This window comes from Larus michahellis, chromosome 1 (genome assembly GCF_964199755.1).
Source record: "Larus michahellis chromosome 1, bLarMic1.1, whole genome shotgun sequence".
NCBI lineage: Eukaryota > Metazoa > Chordata > Aves > Charadriiformes > Laridae > Larus > Larus michahellis.
The window spans coordinates 19,273,970-19,300,845 of record NC_133896.1 but is presented as its reverse complement, the minus strand read 5'-3'; the positions used below and the strand labels follow the sequence as shown (position 1 = coordinate 19,300,845).

General features: G+C 39.5%; 1 protein-coding gene and 1 long non-coding RNA gene across 11 annotated transcripts in view; one reads left to right on the top strand and one right to left on the bottom strand.

The window, feature by feature from the left end:
- TAFA5 (TAFA chemokine like family member 5) overlaps positions 1–26,876 on the bottom strand; it is a 446,757-nt gene that overhangs the window by 85,159 nt on the left and 334,722 nt on the right. The gene's annotated exons all lie outside the window — the stretch shown is intronic.
- The window catches only part of LOC141743297 (uncharacterized), a 43,833-nt gene continuing 17,482 nt past the window's right edge, over positions 526–26,876 (top strand). Inside the window, exon 1 of one of the 3 annotated variants that reach the window (XR_012587010.1) lies at positions 526–643. This is a non-coding gene — a long non-coding RNA (uncharacterized LOC141743297). Of the gene's footprint in view, positions 644–917; positions 1,128–26,876 lie in introns of those variants that run through there. The other 2 variants (XR_012587006.1, XR_012587017.1) reach the window with 2 other exon arrangements.

Here is a 26,876-nt window from a genome sequence, read left to right as displayed (position 1 = left end):
AGTAGGACAATGTGGGTAAGCGAAGGCTAAAGACCAAAACTATTTAGTGGTTTGTTTTTTTTTTCTCTTAAGTACACCGATTTCAGTTCTCCTGATATGAGCAGAGTACTGCAGTGGAAGACCAGATTTACTGTGGTTAAAAGAACATGAAAAGAACTGGGCAGGTAATCATGACCATCCCTATGTTACGCAGGGAAGGCTGGGCAGCTGTGGAAGAGGGAGAAGGACCCCAAGGTCTCCCAGCTATGAAGCATGTGAATATACCAAGGTAACCACTGAGCAGACAGCAAAGCAGGAATTTAAAGGAGGAAGCTACAGTAGGAATAAAATATGCTCTAGGTTACATGGTAGAGAGTGATTAGTGCCACAGAAAGAAGCTGGGAATAAAAGATTATGAGGCTGGTAGTAAAAGGGAGCGCAGGAAGGGTGGCAGAAAGGTTATAAATCAACCTTACAAGTGTCTGAAAACACATTGGAAGGGGAAGGGGAAGGGAAAGGAAGGGAAGGGGAAGGGGAAGGGGAGGGGAGGGACGGGACGGGAAGGGGAGGGGAGGGTTGGGTTCTTCATCTGACAACTGCTTTTGCATGGACATAGCAGTGAGAATCAGAATGTGAGACTCCATGCGCATGAGAATCGAAATCTGTAAGTCTTTATTCTTTATAAAGCTATTTCCGGGAATTTTAGTTAATGTTCTGCATGTGCATTCAAAGGACAAGCATTTAGCTGAGTGGTTCTGCTCTGGCCCTCACTGCTTTTGGTACTTTCCAAGTCCAATGTCAGCACGTACACTGCTGCTGTGACATGGTGGTAACACTTCATTGTGCACTGAAAGAGATAATAATTCAGCTGTTCTCAAGTACAATGGGCTTCCTTTGTCAACAACCACAGCAACAGGAAACTTTGCCCTCCTTTTGTCACGTATGTGAGAACAGAACATGCAAGCAAATTGAGTTGAAATGAGCTCGATAACTAGCACAGGAGAGGAACAGCTGCTGCTATGAGAACAATTAAAAGTATTAGAAAAGGAAACTCAGCAACGAGGCTGTACTTATCCCGTACCCTCTGTGATATCCCCCTGTTCCACATGACTAGATGCTGGTGTACAGTAAGCTCTATGCTCTTTGGGGTAAGTCTGTGACTTTTTGTTTTGATTAAATAGTAAAAATGGCTATGGTTATGCTGGGGATTTTAACACAAATCAACGCTATGTGAATGAAAATCAAGAAAAAAAAATAATAAGTGAGAAACGCGAAAACAAAGAGAAGGAAGCAATTATATGGTATCACCTTTCACAGTGGAATACAATTAATGTAACCACTTGTGATTCTTTTGAAACTTGTGCTCATAAATATCACTTTGTCAGCGACCCAGGAAACTTGCCATAGTGAACTGCAATGTTGACCTTTAGATAGCTTGGAAACTGGCCTTTTCTCATGACTTCTGCTTTCATTACCCAGTGTTTGACCAACAGAGGAACAAATGTGTTTAAATACAGCAAAGATGTTAGTTTATATAACATGCACTGAACTGGTATGCTGTCCATGGGACACCCTGTTACCAGTGTATGTGTTATAATTCGACTGCAAAGTCAGTCTCACATCTTGTCAGACAGCAGTTTGACATCATGACTACGCAGAACATGATTTCTGACTGACGATGAAGCCATGTGAATTTTTTTCATGTAACTTTTCTCATATACATAAAATATTACTGTTCCTTACCCAAAAGGTATATGAACTGAAACATTTTTCCTCCTTTTTGTACTTAATTTGGGCACTTATTGGTCTCAAAACTTACCAAAGCTTTTCTGTATATACCTTAATATTTGTTAAAAATAAATTAAAAAAAAAATTACAAATTACTGCCTTATATAAGATTTCTATTTTTAATTTACTTTTATAATTTGCACATAATAGCAGGAAATTGATATCTTAAAAAGGAAAATAATGCAATTCATCTCCAAAACTCAGCTAATGCATGGATGTTTTTATCTTGTGTATGTAATGCACAGAGGAATAGATTTTCAAAGATTCATCAGATTCTACTTCATAAAAATTCTTCACATGTTTTATGTAGTAAATACAGTACAGTTCAGAAGGAGCTCTATAACAGAAATAGTCACTCCTTAGAAGGAACAGTCTTTCTTCACCTAACAGGCAACATTTCATTTATTGGAACACATCCAGCAAATCAATGAACAGCCACAGAAGGTATTTTAAAGGCCCGTAGTCTCCCTGTCTCCTTCATCATCAGAAAATATAATTTGAAATTTTCAAAATGATTTTTGTGAAAGCAGACTACAGGGATTGGTCATAGGGTGCAGAAGGGGGTTAATGCTGCTTCTTTTCCAGGGCAGGCAATGCATGTGCTCATACGCTGCGGCCACTGTACTTGCCAGCAGGAGTCCTGTCCCATGTCAAAAGCAGTACAGCTGGCTGGTCACAGGACACAGGAATAGCACAGACAATACCCTCTGGCTTCCTTTTTTAAACTTTGAAGTCTGAAAATAAGGTGCCATAAGCACTTGTGGTTCTGCAGCAAGTGCTCACATTGTTAAAAATCAGACACCATGCACGAAGCAGTTGACCAGCACAGGTCATTGAGAGTTAAAACTACTTTTTTGTATTGCTCTCCTTTACTAGAAACATGATGAGTCATAGATTTTAGGGACAGAAACAACCAGCTACACTAATCTAATCTGATCTTCAGCTTTATAAAATCATAGAATAATTTAGGTTGGAAAAGACCCTTAAGAACATCCAGTCCAACTGTTAACCTAGTACTGCCAAGTCCACCACTAAACCATGTCCCTCAGCACCACACCTACATGTCTTTTAAATACCTCCAGGGATGGTGACTCAACCACTTCCCCGGGGAGCCTGTTACAATGCTGGATAACACTTTCAGTGAAGAAACTTTCCCTCATATCCATCCTAAACCTCCCCTGGCACAACTTGGGGCCGTTTCCTCTTGTCCTATTGCCTGTTACTTGGGAGAAGAGACTGACCCCCACCTTGCTACAATCTCCTTTCAGGCAGTTGTAGAGAGCGATAAGATCTTCCCTGAGTCTCCCTTTCACAACCCCTGTTCCTTCAGACGCTCCTCATAAGACTTATTCTCCAGACCCCTCACCAGCTTCATTGCACTTCTCTGAACACTCTCCAGTACCTCGATGTCCTCCTTGTAGTGAGGGGCTCAAAACTGAACACAGAATTCGAGATGCAGCCTCACCAGTGCCGAGTACAGGGGGACAATCACTTCCCTAGTCCTGCTGGCCACACTATTTCTATTACAAGCCAGGACATTATTAGCCTTCATGGCCACCTGGGCACACTGCTGGCTCATATTGAGAAGGCAGTTGATCAATACCCCCAGGGCCTTTTCCACTGGGCAGCTCTCCAGCCACTCTTCCCCAAGCTTGTAACACTGCATGGGGTTGTTGTGACCCAAGTGCAGGACCCAGCACTTGGACTTGTCGAATCTCGCACGATTGGCCTCGGCTCATTGAGATAGGCTGTCCAGATCCCTCTATAGAGCCACCCTACTGTCCAGCAGATCAACAGTCCTGCCCAGATTGGTGGTGTCTGCAAACTTACTGCCTTTGATATACTCATGCTGACTGTGCCTGATCACGTGGTTGTGCTGTACAGTGCATGACAGAATTCAAGATGATCTGCTCCATAACCTTCCCCAGCACAGAGGTCAGACTGACAGGCCTGTAGTTCCCAGGATTCTCCTTCCTGCCCATCTTGTAGATGGGCATCATATTTGCTAACCCCCAGTCAACTGGGACCTCCCCACTTAGCCAGGACTGCTGACAAATGGTGGAAAGTGGCTTGGTGAGCACTTCCACCAGCTCCCTCACTACCCTTGGGTGGGTCCCATCAAGCCCCATAGACCTGTGTGTGTCAAAGTGCTGTAGCAGGTCACTAACCATTTCCCCTTGGATTATGGGGCTTCATTCTGCTCCCTGTCCCTGTCCTCCAGCTCAGGGGGCTGGGTACCCAGAGAGCAACTGCTCTTACTATTAAAGACTGAGGCAAAGAAGTTTTTAAATATCTCAGACTTTTCTTCATCCTTGGTCACTGTTTTTCCCCCCACATCTAATAAAGAATGGAGAGTCTCTTTAACCCTCTTTTTGTTGTTAATGTATTTATAGAAAAAATTTTTTGTCTTTTACGGCAGTAGCCAAATTAAGTTCTAGTTGGGCTTTTGGCCATTCTGATTTTCTCCCTGCATAACTTCATGACCTCCTTGTAGTACTCCTGAGCTGCCTGCCCATTCTTCCAAAGGTCATAAACTCTCTTTTTCCCCCTGAGTTCCAGACAAAGCTCTCTGTTCAGCCAGGATGATCTTCTACCCCACAGGCTCATCTTTCAGCACATGGGGACAGCCTGCTCCTGAGCCTTTAGGATTTCCTTCTTGAAAAATGTTTAGCCTTCCTGGACTCCTTTGCGCTTCAGGACTGCCTCCCAAGGGACTCTCTCAACCAGGCTCCTAACCAGGCCAAAGTCTGCCCTCCAGAAGTCCAAGGTGACAGTCCTGCTGACCCACCTCCTTACTTCTCCAAGAATTGAAAACTCTATCATTTCATGATCACAATGCCCAAGACAGCTTCCAAGCACCACATCATCCACAAGTCCTCCTCCGTTCATAAACAACAGGTACAGCGCGGCATCTTCCCTTCTTGGCTCCTTCACCAGCTGTGTCAGGAAGTTATCTTCTACACGCTCCAGGAACATCCTAGACTGTTTCCTCATCCTGATTGAGTGGTCTATAATGGACTCCCACCATGATATCTGCCTTGTTGTCCTTCCCCCTGATTCTTACCCATAAACACTCAACCCTATCATCACCATCATTAAGCTCTAGACAATCAAAACACTCCCTAACACACAGGGCTACCCCACCGCCTCTCCTTACTGGCCTACCCCTTCTGAAGAGTTTATAGTCATCTATTGCAGCATTCCAGTTGTGTGGGTCATCCCACCATGTTTCTGTGATGGCAACTATATCATAGTTTTCCTGCTGCACAATAGCTTTCCAGCTCCTTCTGTTTGTTGCCCATGCTGTGTGCATTGGTGTAGATGCACTTCAGGTGGGCTATTTTTTGTGGAAAAGCACACTATGAAGGCTGTAAAATTTAATACAGCAATTTATGTAATAATCTCAACAATTTATGGTTGAGATACAACATACCTTTTAGAAAGACATACAGTACTGATTATCAGAGAATACTCACATTTCTACAAACTCTTATGGCAGCTTATACAATTCAATAGCAAAGGCAAAACTCGTCAGTTCTATAGACTTCAGTATTATTTCTATGGGACTCCTATTTAACTCTCATAGGAATATACTTGTCTTTCCTTACTAAACGATTGAGTGGTCTGCTGTCAGCTATAACAAGGCCATGTCTCCGACAAAACACTCAGTGTTCCTAAAGGTTAGTCATCTAAATTTTAAATCTCTTGCTGTTGCTTTTTTTTTCACACTGAAAAGCATCTTAAGCAAAATAAAATAATAAAAAAAAAGCACATCAACACAAAAAAGAGTTTAAACCCCCCAAAACTTAACTTGGTTCGGTATCTGTAATCTTGGCTTTTAAAGATGCCGATGGAAGCAAGTTAGAATACTCCACCTACATGAATTTCATTATCTTCTTTTAACAGTAACTGTCTGCAAAAGAGCTTTCTCAACCAACTCTTGCTTTACAGAAGCAACGAGGAAGCTTTATTGGAAATATTTATATTGTGTAACAATAGAAACAATACAAGTTTGCTGTGCTGACTCAGGCAAAACTCGCAATGGGTTTCTTGAGGGTTCCTCTCAACAAAGCACTGCTTGACTGAATCCGCAGATTGGAAATAGGCCCTTGCAGATTAAGAAACCATAACTGCTAGTTCTCTATGCCTCTCTTAAGTACAATACTGAACTACTTAAGTGTTCATATAGTCTCAACATTTTAAACATACCAAAATAAAATAATCTTCAAGAGGTCTTCCCAGGGAAACTTCACAAATTTTCTAGATGTTTACAGAGCAGATCTAAAAATGGCCCTTTAAATTATTCCTATATGCATAATTATATAAGCATGTATGTATGCACGGATCTGTGCATCTACTGTATAAGGAATAAAAGTGGCTGTTGCCACTTTTCTGGAATGTTTTATCTATGGTCAGCAGAACCAGTTTAACCACTGTAGTCATATAAGATTAACAAATAATTTTTATTAAATTGTAGAATAACATGCACAATTTCTACTGCTGGACTGAAAAGGCACTTTCATAATTTCACCTGTGTTCAAAAGTTTAGAGCCTTTTTACATGCCCTAGTTGCTGGAAAATTAAACAGTGAATTTACAACACACTAGCCACTCATCACTAACTTCGCTTTTTACAGCTTGAGGTGCACTTTTGTTTGCATATTTCTCATCAATATACATTACCTGCTGCTTTTATAGACAGCTTTCTATGTCTGAGGAAGCTTGTTTAAAGATAGATCAGCTATCCCCACCTGTAAAATTTGCAGCGTGTAGATTAAATCCAAGGAGTAGGCTAGTAAGTGCACTGCCTTTCTGGTAGTAGGAAGAAAAATGGTCACAGAGGTTTTTTAATTCCTCTTTGTTCAACGGGATTATATATATTTTTGTTAGTAAAGAGAATATTATTCAGATACCTTAGGTCACTATCAGTATGTTCGGTATCCTAGAATAAACTATAAATTCCTAAATTTTGGCTAGCCAAGTGAAAACATAGCTATTTTTAACTGTGTCTTACAAAGATTTCTAAGTTCACCAACTGTAAAATATTCAAGATAAGGGAGAATTGTTTCATGAAAACAGACATGATAGTCTGATAACATGGAGATTGGTGATTTCTACCAGGTGGACTAGCAGGCACTTCAGCATGCTGAAGATGTATGCCTCACCCTTGTTTCACTTGTGACAGAGGCATGTATAGCGCACGCACGCACACACACACACAAATTTCCCAGCAAATTCCTCAGCAGTTTTACTGTGATACGAACGCTTTTTGTTGTTGTTTTATTTTTTAAATTGTAGTGGGCGCTACAGCTTCAGTACTGCGTTTGTTATATGTATGGTCTTGACTACTTGAATCTGTGCAACCCATTTAAAAACAGACTGCAAAATGCCAAAGACTTTCTTTCACTTCCAGTCCTGCTTAAGTTTTCTTTGTGGCACTGCTCATCTGAATCATTGCCTGTTTCTTGCTTACAAAACATTCATATTCAAAGCACCATTAGCACAATAGCAATTAACAAAGAGCCTTTTATGCCAACGTGCTACAACTTCATCTCGCACACCCTTTACAGGAAAAAGGTCTTTTCTCTTCTTTCCAGTATCAGTGAAGCACTCATACCATGTGAAAAGAATGCTCCCTTTCAGTGCAGAGGGGACACGACTGTGCCTTATGTGAATCTACTGTATGTACAACTGAGGGGAGGACTAGGTGACCTAAAAGATCTTTCTCATCTCTAACCTCTATGGAAGTTCACGGTATCGGGAATTGCATATTAACAACCAGATGCAGGATTTTGTGTGGAAACGGCAGAGTGCTTCCACAGGATGTTTTTCTACTTTTTTCCCTGCTGTAAAGGATAGGAAAAACACTTTTAAGTTTGTCACAAGTATAATTGACAAAACACAGAAAGGACAGTGATTCCCCTTGAGCCATTTACAGCCGTCATTCCTAAAAATATTGCTAACATGGAGCAGTAAGTGGGAAGGAGACAAAACCTGCAGCTACACCACACTAGAAATTGGTGGATTTTGTTATCAGTACTACATCAAGTTGCCACATTTAGACAAACACTGAGGTTCCCCATGAGGTAAGACTGTTCCTTTATAACATGCTGTAGATGCCACGATCATATTAATTAGAAACAAACAAAAGAAAATGGAAATTATTTATACATCCTCCTAATAATAATTTATAGGCAATTTCACAAGGCAAAAAAGTGAGTAGCACAGAGTTGGTCAGAAAAACACAGAACACAAACCCGTATGCTATAATGGTATATAAGCAGTATGAAGGCTTTTTACAGTAATATAAAGATATAGGGTAGATATGAGAATCTAACTGCCCCAAAACCATCTTCAATATCAGATAGTCACAATATTTCCAAACACCCAAATTACACAACCCTGTGACATGTTAATAAACTTGATCATTCCGTAACAGCTGTAACATCGTCTAGAATGTTTACCCCGAGTTCCCACTCGCACAACACACACTGGTAAAACAAGAAACAAAAAAGAAACGACCCCTCAAAGGCTCTTGTGTGCCTTTATTTCACACTGAATAAGCAGGCACAGTACAGCCTGCTGCTAAGCTTTTCCTTACCAGTTGGTCAAAACATGGACAGACTCTTGGTTACAGCTCCTAATGTGTTGATCAACTGACCCAGAATAACGAAGGCTAAGGGTAAGCAACACAGAAATTACTATACTGGATCAGACCTGAATCAGTCTAGTCTAAGATCCTGTCTCTGCGAGTAGCCAGAGGGATGTGTAAGAACCCCGCACCAGCCAGCCACATCTATTTCGGTAAGTTCTAGCAAGAACAGTTACAAGAAGAAATAATTTAAGATGCTCAGATTTGTTTCTCCACATTTTCTCAGTTACTGCTTTGCAAGCTGTTGATTGAGGGGCAAAGGGTGGAAATTGTACATCTCTGAGGAACAATTAACTTCTTTGTTGATCCCCTGAGGTGTACTGTAAGCCATAATACCGTAAATTATCCCAAGGAGAATTTCTCATAATAGATCTAAATTGATAGCTTTAAAAAATGCTCATGCATCTGTATTTGAGAGAGACTTTTTTTTTTTTAAAGGATTTTGCATTGCCAATTTGAGGGAAAAAAACAGTATAATTTTTTTTTTCCATAGTAATACAGAAAGCATTGCATTTGCATCACACATTAATCACAGAAAAATTAAGGACACAGAAAAACAAATGTGATAAATCACGTATCCTATTGCCTGAGATATAACTCAGCATCAGGCCTGTATACGTCATTAACTACTGTGTTTGCCATTAATACTTCACAAAAATGTGTGAACACATAGCTGTATGATGAAGCGGTTAAAAAACAAAATTGTCTTTAATTTTTCCTGCTTTACCTGCCTCTATACATTATATGAAAACCGTCCATACTGTACACCTTTCATTGCCTAAAATTGAAAAAAATGCTGTATGATAGAATCTGCAAGGTTTTCTATCCACAGACAGTCCTGCCTGCCTGAGAAAAGGTGTGTCATACCTACATCTCATTATTTCCCCTCCTGCAACATGAAATCTTTCACGTATAAGCCTGACCTGCTAATACACTATCCTGTTCCATTCAGCTTCTTACGCAGCATACTGCAGTGCTGCACCCAGGTGCCTCTTGGTAGGGTATGAGCAACGTGGCTCTCATTTACGTCATGCCTTCTCCCTCCCCAGGGCAAAAAGTATATGCGGTGAATGTTTTGGTCAACACTTTATTGTTGTTTTTCTTAATGCACATAGATATATAACTTATGGAAAGCAAGCCAACAAAACAAATCCTGTACTTATAGTGGAAGATGCTGTGTCTTGTCCTTATTTCGTTGGAAAACTTATTTTAGTCTAAGTTAGGGCATTGACTGCTTTCCTTAGCACAGCCACATGCTAAATGAGGCTGCTGAATGCACTCACATTCCTGCCCACTCTTGTAAGTAAATACGTGTTTAATTATATTAACTTCAAGACACTTCTCCAAACATCTATCCTCTCAACCATAGCAGCTCTCAAAATAACTCTCAAATTTTGAAAAAATTCACATTCATCTCCTGAAATTCCTAAATATACCCCAGATTTCAGGCATCTGAAAGCTCTGTCTGCACAGACTATTCTATTTGGATTCATTGCTTCAGGAGAAAAAGCATGACTGCTCTCATCAGGCTCTCTGCCACCCACTCAATACAATTTTAAAGACAAAACCATAATAATAAAGCGAATTGTTAACATTGGGAATATGAAAATAAAAATTTAAAAAGAATTATGGATCTTTACATCCAGCTCCGTACTGCGTATCTTGCCCCACTTGGGGTGCTAGTGGTCCAGAACTTTATTTAACAGAGAGGAGCTGCCTTAAGGAATTCTATTTTTTCTGATTCTTTAAAAAAAAAAAAAAAAGCAAAACCTTGTAAAATGAGGAATTGTATCTCCTTGGCAGACTCTCTTGGAACACACTCATATCCTTTAGTATGTTCTTTTACTTTTAATCCTGTAATTTCATAGATTTTTGATGCAGTTCATGCATAGATCATGACAAATATTCATGCATGCAAGTACATGTGTAGTACATTTATCCTAGAAAAACGTGCAGCCTCTACCATTTCTCAATAGCTTCATAGGGACCACACACATTAGATGAATGACAAGATAGCAGTTCTGGCATCTCCTAAGGCTGCACCCCTTCCTTCCTCTTCTGTGAACATGAGGAGTTTGTGCTTTCACAGCTGTTTGTGAAGCTGGGGCTTGGAACTGAGAACTTCCTCTAGATACTCCGAGTGTACTGGTTATATCACTCAGTTTCTTTAAGATACGGTGTAAAATGTAAATATGATTTAACATTTTCTGGTAAGGTGATGTAGGCACTGCGAAACCAGTCTGCCTGTTTGTCTTGCAGTAAAGTATGTCGCGAACGATACGTATCAGTGGAAGACTTTTTCAAGCACTCCGGGATTCGTGCTTCAGTCAAAGATAGTAAAAAGTAGCTATGGCCTTAACTCAGTCAACTGAATAAGTAGTTTTTCCTTATAAAACTGACTAATTAAAACAGTTGGCCAGAAATAACCTTGAAGAAGGATTTTGAAAGATGATTTTTAAGTTAATGTAAAGGGAAATTGCTGAATATAACAGTGCATAAAAATAAGCCCTGGTTAGGAAAAAATCTCTTCACATTTTTACTGAGTCTAATTTAACATCAAAGGCTTAGCAGAAAAACAATTCTGAATGACTATCCCACAGTAAGAATCACTGAAGTATAATTCCAAACTTCTCACAACAGTTTTTAAGATCTCTGCTTTTATATCCCTTGTGATTTCTTGTAGCAAGCTACTAGAGCGAGATGTGACTTAATGGCTATTATTACCAATATAAAGAGTATTTGTGCCTTTTTTTGCAGCTGGTATGAACCACAATAATAACCAGAATAATGAACATCAGAAACCCATTTACATCAGTGCTAAATCCAGAACTGCTTGTGTTTATTAAGTATTGAGATTTTCTATTCACTAAGATTTTACGTTTATACATACATATGAACATATCTTACAATTAACAAAATTGTAGTTATTCTCAGAAACTAGAAAATTCAAAATCTGTGTTACTTGAGAGAAAATGCAAGCTTGTAATTCATGTCTTAACTGCAACAGTTGATCTAATACAGCAAATAAAAGCAGAAATCAGTTGTGTGCAAAACTCTGTAAATAATCACAATTATTAAAAAGTGTGAACTTAACCAGGTTAAGAAAGCAAAAAATAAAATATATGGAAATATAAAACCAATACAAGTTGAGTGAAAAAGTAGGAAACTGGAAAACACAAGAGCTGTTAATTTATTTTCTGGGTGACAGACTGTAAGACCAGCAAGATCCATTGTAATTCTATATTCTGACCTCCTGTACAATGTCACCCATAGGAACTCCCTGCATTCATCACTCTACCCACTACAGCCGGCAGTAGCTGTAGTAGAACTAGAGGACTGTTTTGGAAAAGAAATAGAAAATCCTGAGTTTAAAATTTTCAAACCACAACTTTGGTGACTTGTCCCAAAGGATAATGGCAATTGCTGTTAGAAAACTCTTGTGCTTGTTCTGCTTTTTTTAAAGTCAATGTCACAACATTAGTTCCTTTAACTCTGTATTGCAGACTTAGGGCTGGAAGAGGCCTCAGGAGATTTCTAGTTCTCTTAACTCTCAATCAATGTCTTGATTAGTACAAACTGAGTCCTGGAGCCTCATACACCAAAGTGTCTTTCTTTCATCACCACCAAGACTGTTCTCTGAACTCTATTTTTCAATAACTTTCTTGAATTGTGAACATCAGAGCAGGACGTACTAGTCTATTAAAATCTGCCCCATGTCCCAAGTGTGTAAGAACAGGTTTTCCCATATTCACTCAAGGCTGCGTTAGCTTTTTCCAAGCTGTTGTCTGTAAGATGTTCACCTTCATGAACATTGTCCATCTTCCAGATCTTTCATTTCAGATCTGGCTGGGCTGGAGCTAATTTTCTTCACAGCAGCTGGCATGGTGCTGTGCTTCAGATTTGTTATGACACCAGTGTTGGTAACAGACCAGTGCTTTTGCTGTTGCTGACGAGTGCTTGCACAGCATCAAGGCTTCCTCTCTTTTTGATTCTACCTCTCACAGTGAGTAGGCTGGGGATGGGCGAGAGGCTGGGAGGGGACACAGCCAGGACAGCTGATCCAAACCGACCAAAGGGACATTGCATGTCATATAGTATCATGTTCATCAATAAAAAATGGGGGGGTAATTTTTCAAAGGTAGACATGCTGGCTGGGCATTGGTCTGCTCGTGGGAGGCAGTGAGTGCCTGCCTTAGCATAGTTCCCCCCACCTCTTTCCTTCACTTAATAAACTGTCTTTATCTTAACCCACAAGGTATTCTTGCTTTTGCTCTTCTCTCCCCTATCCTGTTGTGGGGGCTGGGGGTCAGTGAGCAAGCAGCTGGTGGGTGCTAAGGTTACTGGCCAGTGTCAACCCACTACAACATATTAAAAGATACAGTTCACATGGCTACATACATTCTACCTTCTGACAATGCCCCACAGCATTCATGGATGAATTTCCTTATCATTCCCAGTCTTGGCCTTTGAAATATTTTGGAGGAAATTGATCTGTGTAGTCTTTACAGCAATCTCTGCCGCATGCTTTCTGGATCACCCATGCTCAGAAGTGACTGCCTAGAGCTGCTTCAGTTCGTGGAAGCTTAATCCTCCAGTGCAATGCAGCAGATCGACACAACCACGTTGCCATATCATTCTTCCATGTCCTCGTGACTTCACATATGGTTTATCTTTTCACAGGCAGGACGTAGTAAAAATCTTACTTGTGAGAACCCAATACTGCATGACACACCACATGAGACTGCACAGGAAAAGCACTTCATGTGAGACCACAATTAGAGACTCAGCTATAAGAAGTGCCCATAATGAGCACTAAGAATAGAGCGACCTCACACCTTCCAGCACTTAGCTTCTACAAATGCTTAGCTCAGCTTCTATAAATGCTAGTCATCACTTGGGCTCTTGCCCTGACATTGTAGGTTGAGAGCTGAAATGGGGGTTTCCCAGGCAACTCAAATCTGTCTAGCAACCACCCATGTCAGCATGCATAACAAGGTCATCACAGTATGTTTGCTATTTCCCATGGCATCATCTTATTCCTTGGCAGCTACAGAAAACAGATGCACATGATGCCTGCTCAACCTTGGCTCCTGGTGCCAGCAACCAGAAGCCAGCTGGACCTGCAATCCAACTTTTGACAGCCAGCAGCACTGACCAATGCCAGTACAACACACAGTAGAGAAAAGCTAACAGAAATGCTCCTTATTTGGTCCATACGTTAGATGCCCTGTGGACCCACTTCCCAGCACTGCCTGGTCCTACCCATCTAGGTCTGCCAGCAGGCACCGGTAAAAAATAGCACAAATCAGGTGTTTACAGAGGCATGACAGGGAGAGCTTGAAGCATGCAGGGGAGCTGGTGGAGGAGCAAGTACTGGCAAGGCTGTGTTGAAATTCCAGCAATGACATTGTGGGGTATCTGTCACTCTTGAAAGCTCTCTTTTGCAGTATGCAGTGACTGGGGTCATCTTAAGGGCTGGCAGTAGGAATATAAATGGGTACTTTAGCATGTAGTGCCATCACAGGGGTCACATGGATCCTCTATTTACATTTACTTACGAGGACCTACTAATTAATCACTTTTTTCACTTATTACATGGCATGTTTATTTTTAATTTCACATTGTTCTCGTTTGTCTCCAATTATCGTGTCTATAGAGGAAGTACATTATATCATAGAATCATAGAATTATAGAATCATAGAATGGTTTGGGTTGGAAGGGACCTTAAAGAGTCCAACCCACCTGCCCTGGGCAGGGACACCTCCCACTAGACCAGGTTGCTCAAAGCCCCATCCAGCCTGGTCTCGAACACTTAACAATAACTTAACAATATCAACACTAGCTCCTTTATTACATTAAAATGTAACGTATTTTGGAAAAAAAATATGTGGGTAGCAGTATAGTAGCTGAAAAACAGCCCAAAAGATCTGCAAAGTGAACTCAACTCATTATTTTAATTTATTTTTGAAATATGGATTAAAGCAAATATGCTACCCTACACCTTTTCAGAATAATTTTCACATGTTTCTTTCCAGTGCAATGTATATTTAGTAATTTAAAGAAGCTGGAATAATTTCAGCAGGATTGATTAAGAAAGCTCCCTCAGAATAATCACTGACACAGTGGTCTTTCGACTGATTGAAGATATAGGCATTGCATCACTTGTAATGACCTTTTTGCCTATTGGAATTACTTATCTATCTGTGTACCAGACATTCCATTGTTTGTCCCAAGCTGACATTAGAGTATCAGGCAAAAATAACCAAGCTTATCCTCCACCCCCATGAATTCTTTCTACCTGTCCCTGGTCTTCTTCCATAATTCTTAGACTTGCTAAACACCATAATGACAGCCAGAGAAGTGAGTCTTCTACCTGAGTATTCTAAAATTATAAGAAAGAAGTTATTTGCTACTACTACTTCAAAACCAAACAACTCCCATTGTAACAAAGTATTTCACTGTTGTCATCTTCATCTAATATGTGTTTATCTTTTTCCATAACTGTGAACACAGAAAAGTTTTTGAATGTAAAGGGCTGTTATAATTAGAACCATTAAACTACAAGAAAACTACAAGTAAACTACAAGAAAAACATTGAGTTTATTCAGTAGTTGAGATGGCATTTATGGTGAAAGGCTAATTTGTTTCGGAAAAAAATAAGATAAAACTAAATTAAAGGCTGCTTGATAATATTAAGTAGCCAAATACCATTGTTTACATACACATGAAGGAAATTATTTTATCTGTCATTCACTGCTGTGACACATGCAAGCAATATAATTCAAAGCAACAAAGACAAACACAACCACATAAAAATGCCTTCTACCTCACTTAACAGGTGCCTTTAAATAGAAGATTCTATAAACAAAAATAATTTTGTTTTACATAGACTCAAACAGATCAGTCAGTGCAATTTTTCTCAAGCAGCCTCTGAAAATAAACCTTTGAGAAAATCTCAGATTACCAAAAGGATTTGATTTGATTATTGTTCCATATAATTTTACTTTCAAATTAGGCAGCACATTCTTGTTTTAAAACTAGTACAGTAATAATTTATCTCATCATCTGACATCAAAACAAAGCTCTGGGGAAGTTGTTTAAGAAGAGATCCATAACCTTTAACAAAGCAAAACAAAAATTTGTTTAGAAAACAAAACACTAACAAGAAAACAAAGAAAAAAGGCCAAAACTCAAGTTTCCATGGAGAAAAATAGACTTTCCATTATTTATTTATTTATTTTGTTTAAAAAATGAGTAAAAACTTTAAAGTAGTGCTAATAATTTGGAATACATAAAAATATCGTTGACCTACTGCACCACCGACTGGAATATGGATGAAATATTGATACCCATTTAGATAAAACAGAGAATGTGCTCCTAGCTTTGAGGCAGCTAAGTTGTTATCAGGCTTCTTTCCCCACTGACTGCTGAAGTCTGTTTACCAGTTATGAATTATACTGACAATCCAGCAGTTTTACTCCATTCACAGCTCCTTTTAAAGGACTGAACAGTAAAGTAATATTCTAGAATGCATTTTACCATTTGTCTTTACTGTGCTAGGACTTCATATCCGCATAGCCTCAGTTACCTCCACTCAAATCAATGCTTTAACCTTTGATCAATGTAGAAAGTAAATCAGAGCAAAAAGTGCCATTTGGCTTGGGTATTAGCGTTGTACAGTCACAGCGTGGCTCCAGGATTTCATGACCTGCACAGCTTCCACTTTGGTTTTAACTTAAAGGGAACTTTGATCCAAAGAGGCTCCAAACGTGCTGTGTTCCACCTACTTGAAATGATACCACAGCTAGCATCAACAGAGAGGCTTAACCCAAATTCCCTCCAGTTTAAAGAAATCTGAGTGGCAATACATTGTTTTTTATGGGAACTTTCTGCTCTATGGGACCCAAATCAACCAGACCCTTGAAGCAGAATTACCTTCGTCTGCCTTGTCTTCTTGAAGTCAGCACATCAAATGATACTTGGCTTTCATTCCCTTAAGGTATGTTTTACTAGAATAATAAAAAACCCAGAACAAAATAACTCTTAAAACACAGAAAAGTCTGAACTGCTAGGTGAAACTTGAGATGCTTGTAAATAAATCTATCCCTGCTCACTGTTTTTAGAGTGAGCTGACCTTCCAGCTCTCCTTTTCAGGGCAATAACTTTAGCGAGTTTTGACCCTGACAGATTGGAGAAATGGGCTGACAGGAATCTCATGAAGCTCAAAAAGGGAAGTGCAAAGTCCTGCACCTGAGGAAGAACAACCCCATCCATTAGTACATGCTGGGGGTCAACAAGCTGGAGAGCAGCTGGACAGAAAAGGACTGAGGTGTCTAGGTAGACAACAATCTGATCATAAGCCAGCAATGTGCCCTTGCAGCCAAGAGGGCTAATGGTTCCTGGGCTGCATTAGGAGGAGTGTTACCAGCACAGGACATGATTCTGGTAAGACTATTCTGGCCTCTGGAAAGGCCGCAGCTGGAGTACTGTGTTCAGTTCTGTGCTCCCTAGTACAAGACATGGACATACTGGAGAGAGTCCAGCATAGAGAACTAAGATGATTTAAGGACTGGAGCATATCTCATATGAGGAAAGGCTGAGAGAGTTGGGACTGTCCAACTTGGAGAAGAGAAGGCTTAGGGTGATCTCATCAATGTATATGAAGACCTGAAGGAAGGGTGCAAAAAGATGGAGCCAGGCTCTTCTCAGTGGTGCCCAATCATAGAATCTTCATGGTTGGAAGGGACCTTTGAGATCATCAAGTCCAACCATACACACAAAAAAAACCCTCCTACAATCTCTGTCCCTAGAACATGCCCTGAAGTGCCAAATCTACCAAACCTAGACATTTCTTAAATACCTCTAGGGATGGTGACTCAACCACCTCCCTGGGCAGGCTGTTCCAGTGCCTGACCACTCTTTCAGTAAAGTAATTCTTCCTAATATCTAATTTAAACCTCCCCTGCTGCAGCTTCAGACCATTTCCTCTGGTCCTGTCATTATTCACCTGGGAGAAGAGGCCAACACCCACCTCTCTACAGCCTCCTTTCAGGTAGTTGTAGAGGGCAATGAGGTCTCCCCTCGGCCTCCTCTTCTCCAAGCTGAACATGCCCGGCTCCCTCAGCCTCTCCTCATATGACCTGGTCTCCAGACCCCTCACCAGCTTGGTAGCTCTCCTCTGGACACGTTCCAGCACCTCAATGTCCCTCTGGTACAGAGGGGCACAGAACTGAACACAGCACTCGAGGTGAGGCCTCACCAGTGCCAATGACAGGACAAGAGTCAATGGGCATAAAGTGAAACACAGGAGGTTCTGTCTGAACATCAGGAAACATTTTTTTACTGTGAGGGTGGCTGAGAACTGACACAGGTTGAGCAGGGAGATTGTGGAGATATCCTTGGAGCTGTATGGACATGGTCCTGGACAACCTGCTTTAGGTGGCCCTGCTTGAGCAGTGGGGTGGGACCAAATGACCCCCAGCGGTTACTTCCAACCTCAACTATTCTGTCATTCTGTGATTCTTCAGTTTCCACAAAACCTGCCTATTGCCCAAGAGCAAGGCAGAGATCAGTGCTGCTCCCTTCTAACCAGCAGTACTCTTTAACAAAATGCACAATGCAGGTGAACACCTATTACAAAATAAACATCAAACAGTTCTATTAATTGTTATAAACGTGCTCCCTTGTACCTTCCAACCTTTAGTTCATACAGGAAGAAACATTTATTTTTGCATGTTGTTCTAGAAAACATCACTGTTTAGGTGATCTATGTTGTGGAGTGAAGTGCGGTGCTTATGAATATTGACTTTGGCTGGCTATTTGCTTAAGTGGCTATTTCAGCTTGCTAGTTTTTAATGCAGATTGTGTTTGGAGTCTGGAACAGGTGCTTCTTTTTATTAGTATTGCAGATACCTAGACAGATTTTCTAGAGAAACCTAACAGTCTGCACGCAATTCGTACGTTGGCACCAACCCGCGTGGCAAACGTTCCTTCTCACTTGATGGGTCACAGAACTCCTGGGCAGGCAGAGGCTGTATTTGTGTAGGGTAGTCATAATTTTATTTTCTGCTTTCTGATCTCATTTAAATCACACCACAGATTCCATGGACAGGGGTTGTGTACAACTCTTTTTTACCTACTGTAGAACTTGCTACATTGTTTGCTTAGTTCATTACGTAAAGCACACATCTACCATCCTGTTAATTTAGAGACTTATTTCTTTTTCATTTCCACAGTCCTTTTCTACCTAACATGTTTGAAACATTTATATTCTGCCAACTATGCCTTAACCTGGGATTGGAAACAGCAGGTTCTTTTCTCTCCATGTTTACACATCTGTAACATTGATAAAATCATAACATAATTTCTCCAAAATTATTATGTTACTACATAGTGATAGTGTAATTACTATGACTACACAGCAATAGTGTAAATTACACTACTACTCCTACAATAAACCAACATTCACAGCACGTCAGTGCTGTATGAGCCAAAGGAAGCCTCAGTTCCAGTGAGTGGAAGATACAGATTTAGTATTTAGTCTTCTGCTCCCAAGGGAAATGTCAACTTTCCTGCCTTAATTCTCTCTGGCACGAAACATTCTCTGGAAATACACCTGGTTCAGCAGAGAATGCTACAATTAAATACTGAATTCTGCTCTAAAATAAGTAGTTCAATTTAAATACTGAATGTCTCTTGCATATTTTTTCTATCATTTTTAATTATTATAATACATGCAATTACCAGTATGCAGTACTTTTCAGCTTCAGAATCCCATAGCCAAAATTAGATCATAATAAAATATTTCTTTGGAACTTTTTTTAATTTCAATAAAAGGTTCTCTTTCACTCCTTTTTAATGTGAATGTTCATTTTAAAGGCATCCAATTTAAACACTATAGCACTATGACAGTGCATTACAATAAAACATAAAACTGTCAGAATTAATTAATGAACAGTAATTACTGTAATTTACAGCAATTCTCTCTGACAGCACCTAATTACCAACAGAGCATCCCTATGACTATAAAGGTAAGCATTTTATTGCTTCTCATTTTTTAATAGGGAAATTGAGGCAGAAATGTTAATTAAGCTTAGAATACTGAAAAATTAGATGTCCAGAATTTAGTCTGGTATGTATCTGTGCTTAGATTTAAAGCTTCTCTCTTTTTGTGGGAACGGCTCATTACTCTCTAGATCCCCCTGTTACTTCAGCAGATTTTCAGAAAGCTAACAGTCCGATTGGGAGGGGTAAGAAAATTTTGCAGATGACATATTTTGCTAGGGTTTTAATTTCTCATAAGGGGCAAAATCCCAAATATATATAAGTGGAGCTACTAGATTTTAGATCATCTTGGAGGGATTAATTGTCAGTAATTTAAGTAGAACAACTTTCAGGCTGCTTTTTTGAAATTACGCCTCCTTCAAAAAAGTCCGCAGTTCTCTTTGGTTACTGTTTCCTGAAAAAGTTATCACAGGACACAAGGATGAGGACATGCAGCATATTAAACTACATGTGCATTTATTACAGGGTAGGCTAACACCATGCAAATCTACTCCCTTGTTTCCCCATGATAATTAGAGGACATCTTCAGTAAAAGCAGGCTGAGCAGGCACAAAGCTGATCACCTTAGAGTAGTTAATACAGTCTCAAACTAAACCTATGTCATGCCATGAGTTGCTTGTTATTCCTACCTTAAAACTCATATGTTGTATTGGGATCATATATCAACAAATGAAACAACCTAGAAATAAGCCAGGATGCTTAACTGGATACAGAGAAGGGGATGCAGAAGACCCTTCTTGATCCCATCTACTCAGGCATGGATGTTTCCATCCTATTCAGGTACAAAATATGCAAACATATGTGTGCAGGTGAGAACTAAGGTCAGGTAGTTTCTAATTATGTGCCCTTTGTCTGCCCATTTATTGCAATTCAGGGAAAAAAACCACAACAGGATGAGAGGTTCAGGCTGATGTACTATTTGTATAATTATCCCACTCCTAGTCTGCTCCTCTCCCTTAGATTATTAGTTTGTCCACAGTTTATCCTTTCCTGTCCCAGATTAATCTTTCTGTCCCAGACGCATTTCCCACTGCAGTTCCCACATAATACCACGTTATACCATACGTCTATCAATACTATCCTTCCAAGTGCCACTAAATCTCTTAATCTACATTACATTTATAGAAGGATGAATTAGTACATGTCCATAGAGTTCTGTATATAGATTTGAACACATGGCAAAATACGCTTCTCACAAATATATTCCTTAGGCACAGACATGCCAGGGATGGAAGGAATTCTAAGGTTTATGCTTCCTTGCCCTGCTACTTCTACTGTCCACTATGGTACACATTCCTGCATCACAGGCCACGGCTGCTACCGTGTTCCTCCTCAGTTCTCTATTTACATAAGAGCCGTACCTTCCTCTGCTCTTTAAAATTACCATAACGCAATGTAACAAGAAAACAAGCACATTAAATAAACATGTTGGAAATACAGTATCGACATAAATACTCCTGAACTGGAAAATTTATGCCTTTCAAAGCAACACCATATTTCATCGTGCTATGCAAATTAAACCTATTTCCTTGGAGTTTATTGTTTCTTGGTTTCTGTTAACACATGAATCTGCTTACTTTAACCAACAGCTGGAAAAGATGAATCATCTAGAACAAGACCTGTGGGACTGCACTGGAGTTCTGCACATACCGTTGCACAGTCTTAAATTCATATATGCCATAAATGGCAAAACTGCCAGTATTTTTCTGAAAAGCATGGAAAATTTGCACACATTGTTAAAATGTTCAAAAGTACACATATTTCTTCTAAGTTTGCCAACCAGTACAGCCTATGAAGTCAGCCTTGCTATTTGTTTTTCTTCTCCTCAGAAAAGGCTAGGAAGTCAATGCAGAAAGCTCGCTTTCCATTTTCCAGGACACGGGTAGTGCATAAACATACAGAATCACCCCTGATTTCTCTCTGGCGAAGAAGAGAGAAAACAGACAGCATAAACAAGACAGCAGTTTCAATGGTCTCTGGGTTTGGGTATAAAAGACATTTGCCAGGCTTTCTCATTGCCTTTGTTACACAATCCATTTACAGTTATAATCAGTGGTAATTAATAGATTACCTATAGTTTCCCCTGCATCTTCTTTCCCCTTTTGGTTCACTAGTAGATGTGTTACATACAGATGCTGATATTCAAATGTCCCTGCAAGCCTAGGGAACTGCTGAAATTCTTACAATTCATACTGGTTTTGCTATGATACTGTACCGGAACACGTGAACAAAATGATGACACAAAATGGCATCAGGATTTGGCATGAATTATCTGCTCACCTGCACGCACCTTTAGTGCTGCCTCTTTCTTAGTCGCGTGCAAATTCTGCAGGATCTCCTTTTCATTTGAGCAAAAACCAAGCATTCTGGGCCTCTTTTGTAGCATCAGCCACCCAAACGTGAACTGAGTGTAAATGGATGTAGCTGGGACTGTGTAATCCTCACAACAGCCAGCTCTAGTGCCTCTGCCACTATTCCTAGCTTCACTAAGCTGCAGAAGAATAAAACCTGACTTGAATTTTATCATGTTTACTTGCAGATACTGTGAACATTATAGACAATACAGTCACCTAAGAAAAGTGTGGCAAAGGCACCTGAAAGCCATGATTTGGCTGCCTACACGCCACAGATCTAACATTTTGTACAATACAGACTTGGTTGTCAGCAGCCTAACTACTTAACTGTGCATGTTTGATGGGGAACCCCATCAGCCCCTGCATAAATAAGCTGGCAATAAAAGGAGACATCTTTGAAAAGTCTAACAGCTGCTGCAAATTACAGTGTTTCCCTGTATCACAAGATTATTCCCCATCTTATCTATGCAGAAGAAGGTCACTCCATTTCATGGGGGGAATTTAATATTCCAAAATCTAATTTCAATCTGATTAAGAACAACAACAACAAAATTCAAATACTGAAATGCTCAGTTAAAGGGGACGCATTTATTGGACGATAAAGCCCTGGAGCAGTTTGCATAAGAGTTCCCGGTTACAAGGTCAGCTCCTGAAAGGCGGCAGCCTCAGAAAGCCCGGATTTCCTGCAGCTAAGAGGCTGTGTTGGCAATTTTCCAGTATAATTTGTTCTTGATATTTTGGCCAAATTGGACCATTTCTATGAAACATTCCTGTTTAACTATTCACTGCATTCCAATGAAATATGCTGAATTTAATTCCTTCTTACTTTTTCTCTACATTGCTGAGCTCTTCAATTTCCCCGAACTGTGTTTCCACCGCTCAGGAACCACTCCACTGCTTAAGGACAAAGCAGGCTGCCTGGAATGCCATATAACACTTAAATAAAGCAAGCTTGATAGCGAGAAGCAATATATTCTATTAACCCTACTGATCAAACTTATCTAGATAAGCTAGCAGACTCAAAACCTCTTCTGTGGGACAATAAGGGACCACAAAAAATTACTAATTTGAATTCAACGTGCATTTACAGTAGAGCTTCACTGTATCAATCTGCTAAGAGGTAGCAGCCTTGGAATGCGGTTCATGCAGCCTTGCAGTAGCTTCATATCGTGGCAGCTGCAAAAGAACTGCAGTGCAAATAAAAATCAGGAGTTTCTTTTTCTCACCATTGCAAGGATCGATTTCAAATCAAGGCTACCTGTGAAATCAAGAACTTGAAAGCAAAGCAGCAAAGTACAGTGAATTCCAAGGCCTTCTGAAGCTGACACTCTTCCTTTTACCTGCTTTTATAGGCTTTATAGAATAATACAGCATAAAGCCTCAAAGAATTTTGAGAAAATATATTCCGCAGCGATACAGAAGAGCTGCATAATAAAATACAGCACACTCATTGCTCAGCAATAACAGACATTTCCTCCAGTGAGGGGTGGATATAACATGGGTCAGGCCATGGATTTCATCTGGTAGCTGTCAATTTAAGCAAAAACATAAGGAATAAAGGGGAAAAAAAATCTTGGCTTACAAGCAACTTGCTAAAGCACAGCGCTTCAAACCTGCATCTTAGATGTCATTTCACTGGCTTTTTTATCCCCTGTAATCCATCAATATAATATGGCACATCAAAGCTAGACTCTAATCTTTTAAATTAATATTTTAAAAAGATTGCAAGTGTTTTGGTTTGGCTCCTTGGAAATGATTTTTATTTTAACGAATGGAAGGCAGAGCTCAAGATGCATGTTTATAATTTTATTGGTGCACTGCTGACTTTGCTTTCTTGGCTTAACAAAACCAAGATACTGCAATTGCAGTTAGGAGTTTATTTCTCTTATCGCTTACTGGCTATCAGTAAATCTCAGATAAGGCTTCTCTGGATTAAAAACTGTGACCAGTGAAGTCCCAATAGCACTATTCATAAGAAATTATTTTACTAATTTTTTATTCAGTTTGGAGCATTCTTAACAGCATTCTCAACTTACAGGATAGAAAAGCAGGATATAGTACAACAGTGTTCACAATCCGGGCCACAGACATTTTGCCATTTTCATATTTGTCACTGCTACATAAAATATTTTGAAATGAGGAGGAAATATATATTTGTTAGAAAATAACGAATGCAGAGCATTACAAATGCCTTATTTTGTGTTTTGTGGCAAGAAGGTTTGTACGTAGGGGAATTTCGCCAAGACTGAAAGTTCAAACTCCCCCGATAAAGGAGAGGGGTAGTTCAATTCAGCTAAGGCAAGGTCCTTGGGAGCACACAGAGGCTGCATCTGTATAGAAAAGTCAGTAAGACTCATGGGATCAAGGCTGCAGAGTAAGACAGTCGGTGCTGAGAAAGCAGTATTAACCATATACGGATTTCAGGGGTTTACTCCAGACTGGATCTATCCTGGCTCAACACACTGAACATCCACTCATAACTGGACCACACTAGATGCAACCATGGAACACATCTTCCAGCTGAGTTTCACCCAAAAAGAATTAAGCTTGTAAGCTCTCGGACTGGCCTGCAATGTAAAGTAAATCACGGTAAATGGGGATGACTGGGAGATTTGCTCTGAAAATGCTTTAGGCCACTATGCATCTCATCTGTGCTTGCTCTGGATGCAAATAGCCGAAAAATATCTTGATCCTATGACCCTTGCTTGTTTTCAGTGATAGGAGGAATGATCCGTGGGAGATGTAAGGTTTCTAGACCCACTTAAAGTCTTAAAAATGCCTTTCTATTCCCGTGGGTATAGAGCTCACCTGTCTCTGCCTGCTCCCCTTCTAGCATTTGTGACAGCACAGCAGCTGAGTTCCGTAGGGTACCAATAGTAAATGTTTTTACCGTATCACAATGCCCTCGAAACCAGTGAATAGTGCTTTCTCTTCTGATGTCGATTCAAAACTTATCGGGCTAAAGAAGATTCTGCCTCTGCCCCATTTCTTGGATTAGTGCTCCAACTACTATTAAGCGAAAGGTGGGCGAGTGGTGCCACTGCCTTATTTTGTAAAAGATCCGATCCTGATATTTTGGGCCTTCATTCAGTACAGAGATGAGATTGCAAGAAGACTGAAATTTCTGTCACTGGTTTCTCATACTGTTCAGTGTCTAACTGAGCTAGACAGGATCACTGTCTGAACACCTTCAATGTCTCTTCCACTACTGGCCTTAAAAAGGATATACAACATTTATTTTACAAGAACTGAATACAGAGGCTTGACTTACCTACCCTGCTTCCCAGCTGTGATGGTTAGTAATTAAAATATAGTGTGTCTTCCTAGATTTATACTAGAAAGATTTGTCTGGTACTATTCTTTTTATTAAATAGATAACATTTTTTTTATTTCTTTGGTAAAAATCAAAGAAGTTTTTTGGGAAAGGTTCAATAAAACCAAGACAGGTATGTGACTGAGAAAAGGCATGGTGTCAGTAGGCGTTGACTTCAGTATCTTATAAGTTCAGTTTTCATCTAGTTCTTCTTGAGTTCTTCAAGATAGAATTTTCTTTGTTTTGCTGGATAATAACGCAACTTTATCCTTCATTTGTATGATAACAGAGTTTTAGATCTATGCATATTTTGAGGACATCAGATCTTGTTCCACAAGGTGCACCCTCTTTTTACTCAGAGAAAAGATTCCTGAAAAAGACAGGTTGAAGAAGAATCACCAGTTCTTATTGTGTAGCTGGCAAATGTTATACGTCTAAATCACCAGTCATGATTTATTTCTTTTCTACTGTTGGTTCATTAGTTGCATCCATATCTTTTCCCACTGAAAGTCCCCTAAAATGGTTTCTAATTTGTTGGTATGGTTTCACCACTAGCTGTGAGGGAGAGAGGAAAGCTCTTCCTACCTGCAATCGACTGCTACATCAGCTTGTCTTAGCAAATGGGCAAAAATAAATCAATCGTAGTTTGCACTGCCTAAAGAGACAAATCATTCTAATCAAAGTGGTGATTTACCAGACTACAAGCTAGTGAGTTGTTTTGGGTTTTTTTCTTTCATTAGACTAACTAAAAAAGATTTTGTTCTTTTAATCTTCATTCATTATTTGATACAATCCTACATGCACTAGAATAAATAACAACTTACTCTTTACATTGTTTAACAGAACTAGAAGCCCAATTGGTCTTATAAATTCTTATAAGCCTTCTAATCAAAGGAATAACTTAGGGTAAAAAACCCCCAAACCTATCAGCTTCTTTTCTTTTGAAACAGCAGAAGACAGAATAGATAGGACTGCTCCAAAGAAGTGACATTTAGTGATGTCCCACGGCACTTCTAAGAAATTCCCCAAACACATTCATCTGTTTTTCTATCAACACTTAAATAAAAGAAAAAGGAAGCAGATTATTTTTTTTTTGCAAAGCAAAATATTCTGAACCATTTTCATTCATCAAAGTCACAATGTTTCAATGTTTATGTTAGCATTTAAGTTAAGTTAAAGCAGTGAGAAATTTTCCCAACAAGTTTATGTGACAGCAAGGTCATTGTGAAGGAGATAGTGCTTTCCTATTGGAAATGAGTTTATGTATATGCTGGTTATTGCATTGACTTACATTGTTTGATTAGGATTTGATTATGCTTGATTACACTACTTAAAATTTCCTTACCATCAATCGCTTTTTTGCAATTTTGCAATGTGTTTATTTGCATCTTGATTCTATTTGCAACAGCTTAAAGAATAACTATGTCGCGTCAAAGGTAAACAGATAATACAGCCTCAATAGTTTTTCAAACATAATTTACTTGAAAGTTGGAAGAATGCTGCTGCACACAGCTAAGGTCACTGGATAATTTATGATCTTTTGTGAAAACCAGGCACACTTTTATCTGCAAAGGAAGTTATTCTAGTGTGGATAATACACAAATCTACAAAGACATTTACTAATCACCTTAAGTCTTTTGTGATGGTTATTTATGACAAAAAAAAATCGAATTCATAATTACCAAATTTTTAATTAAATGATAGTAAATTCATAATGGGATGCCAAT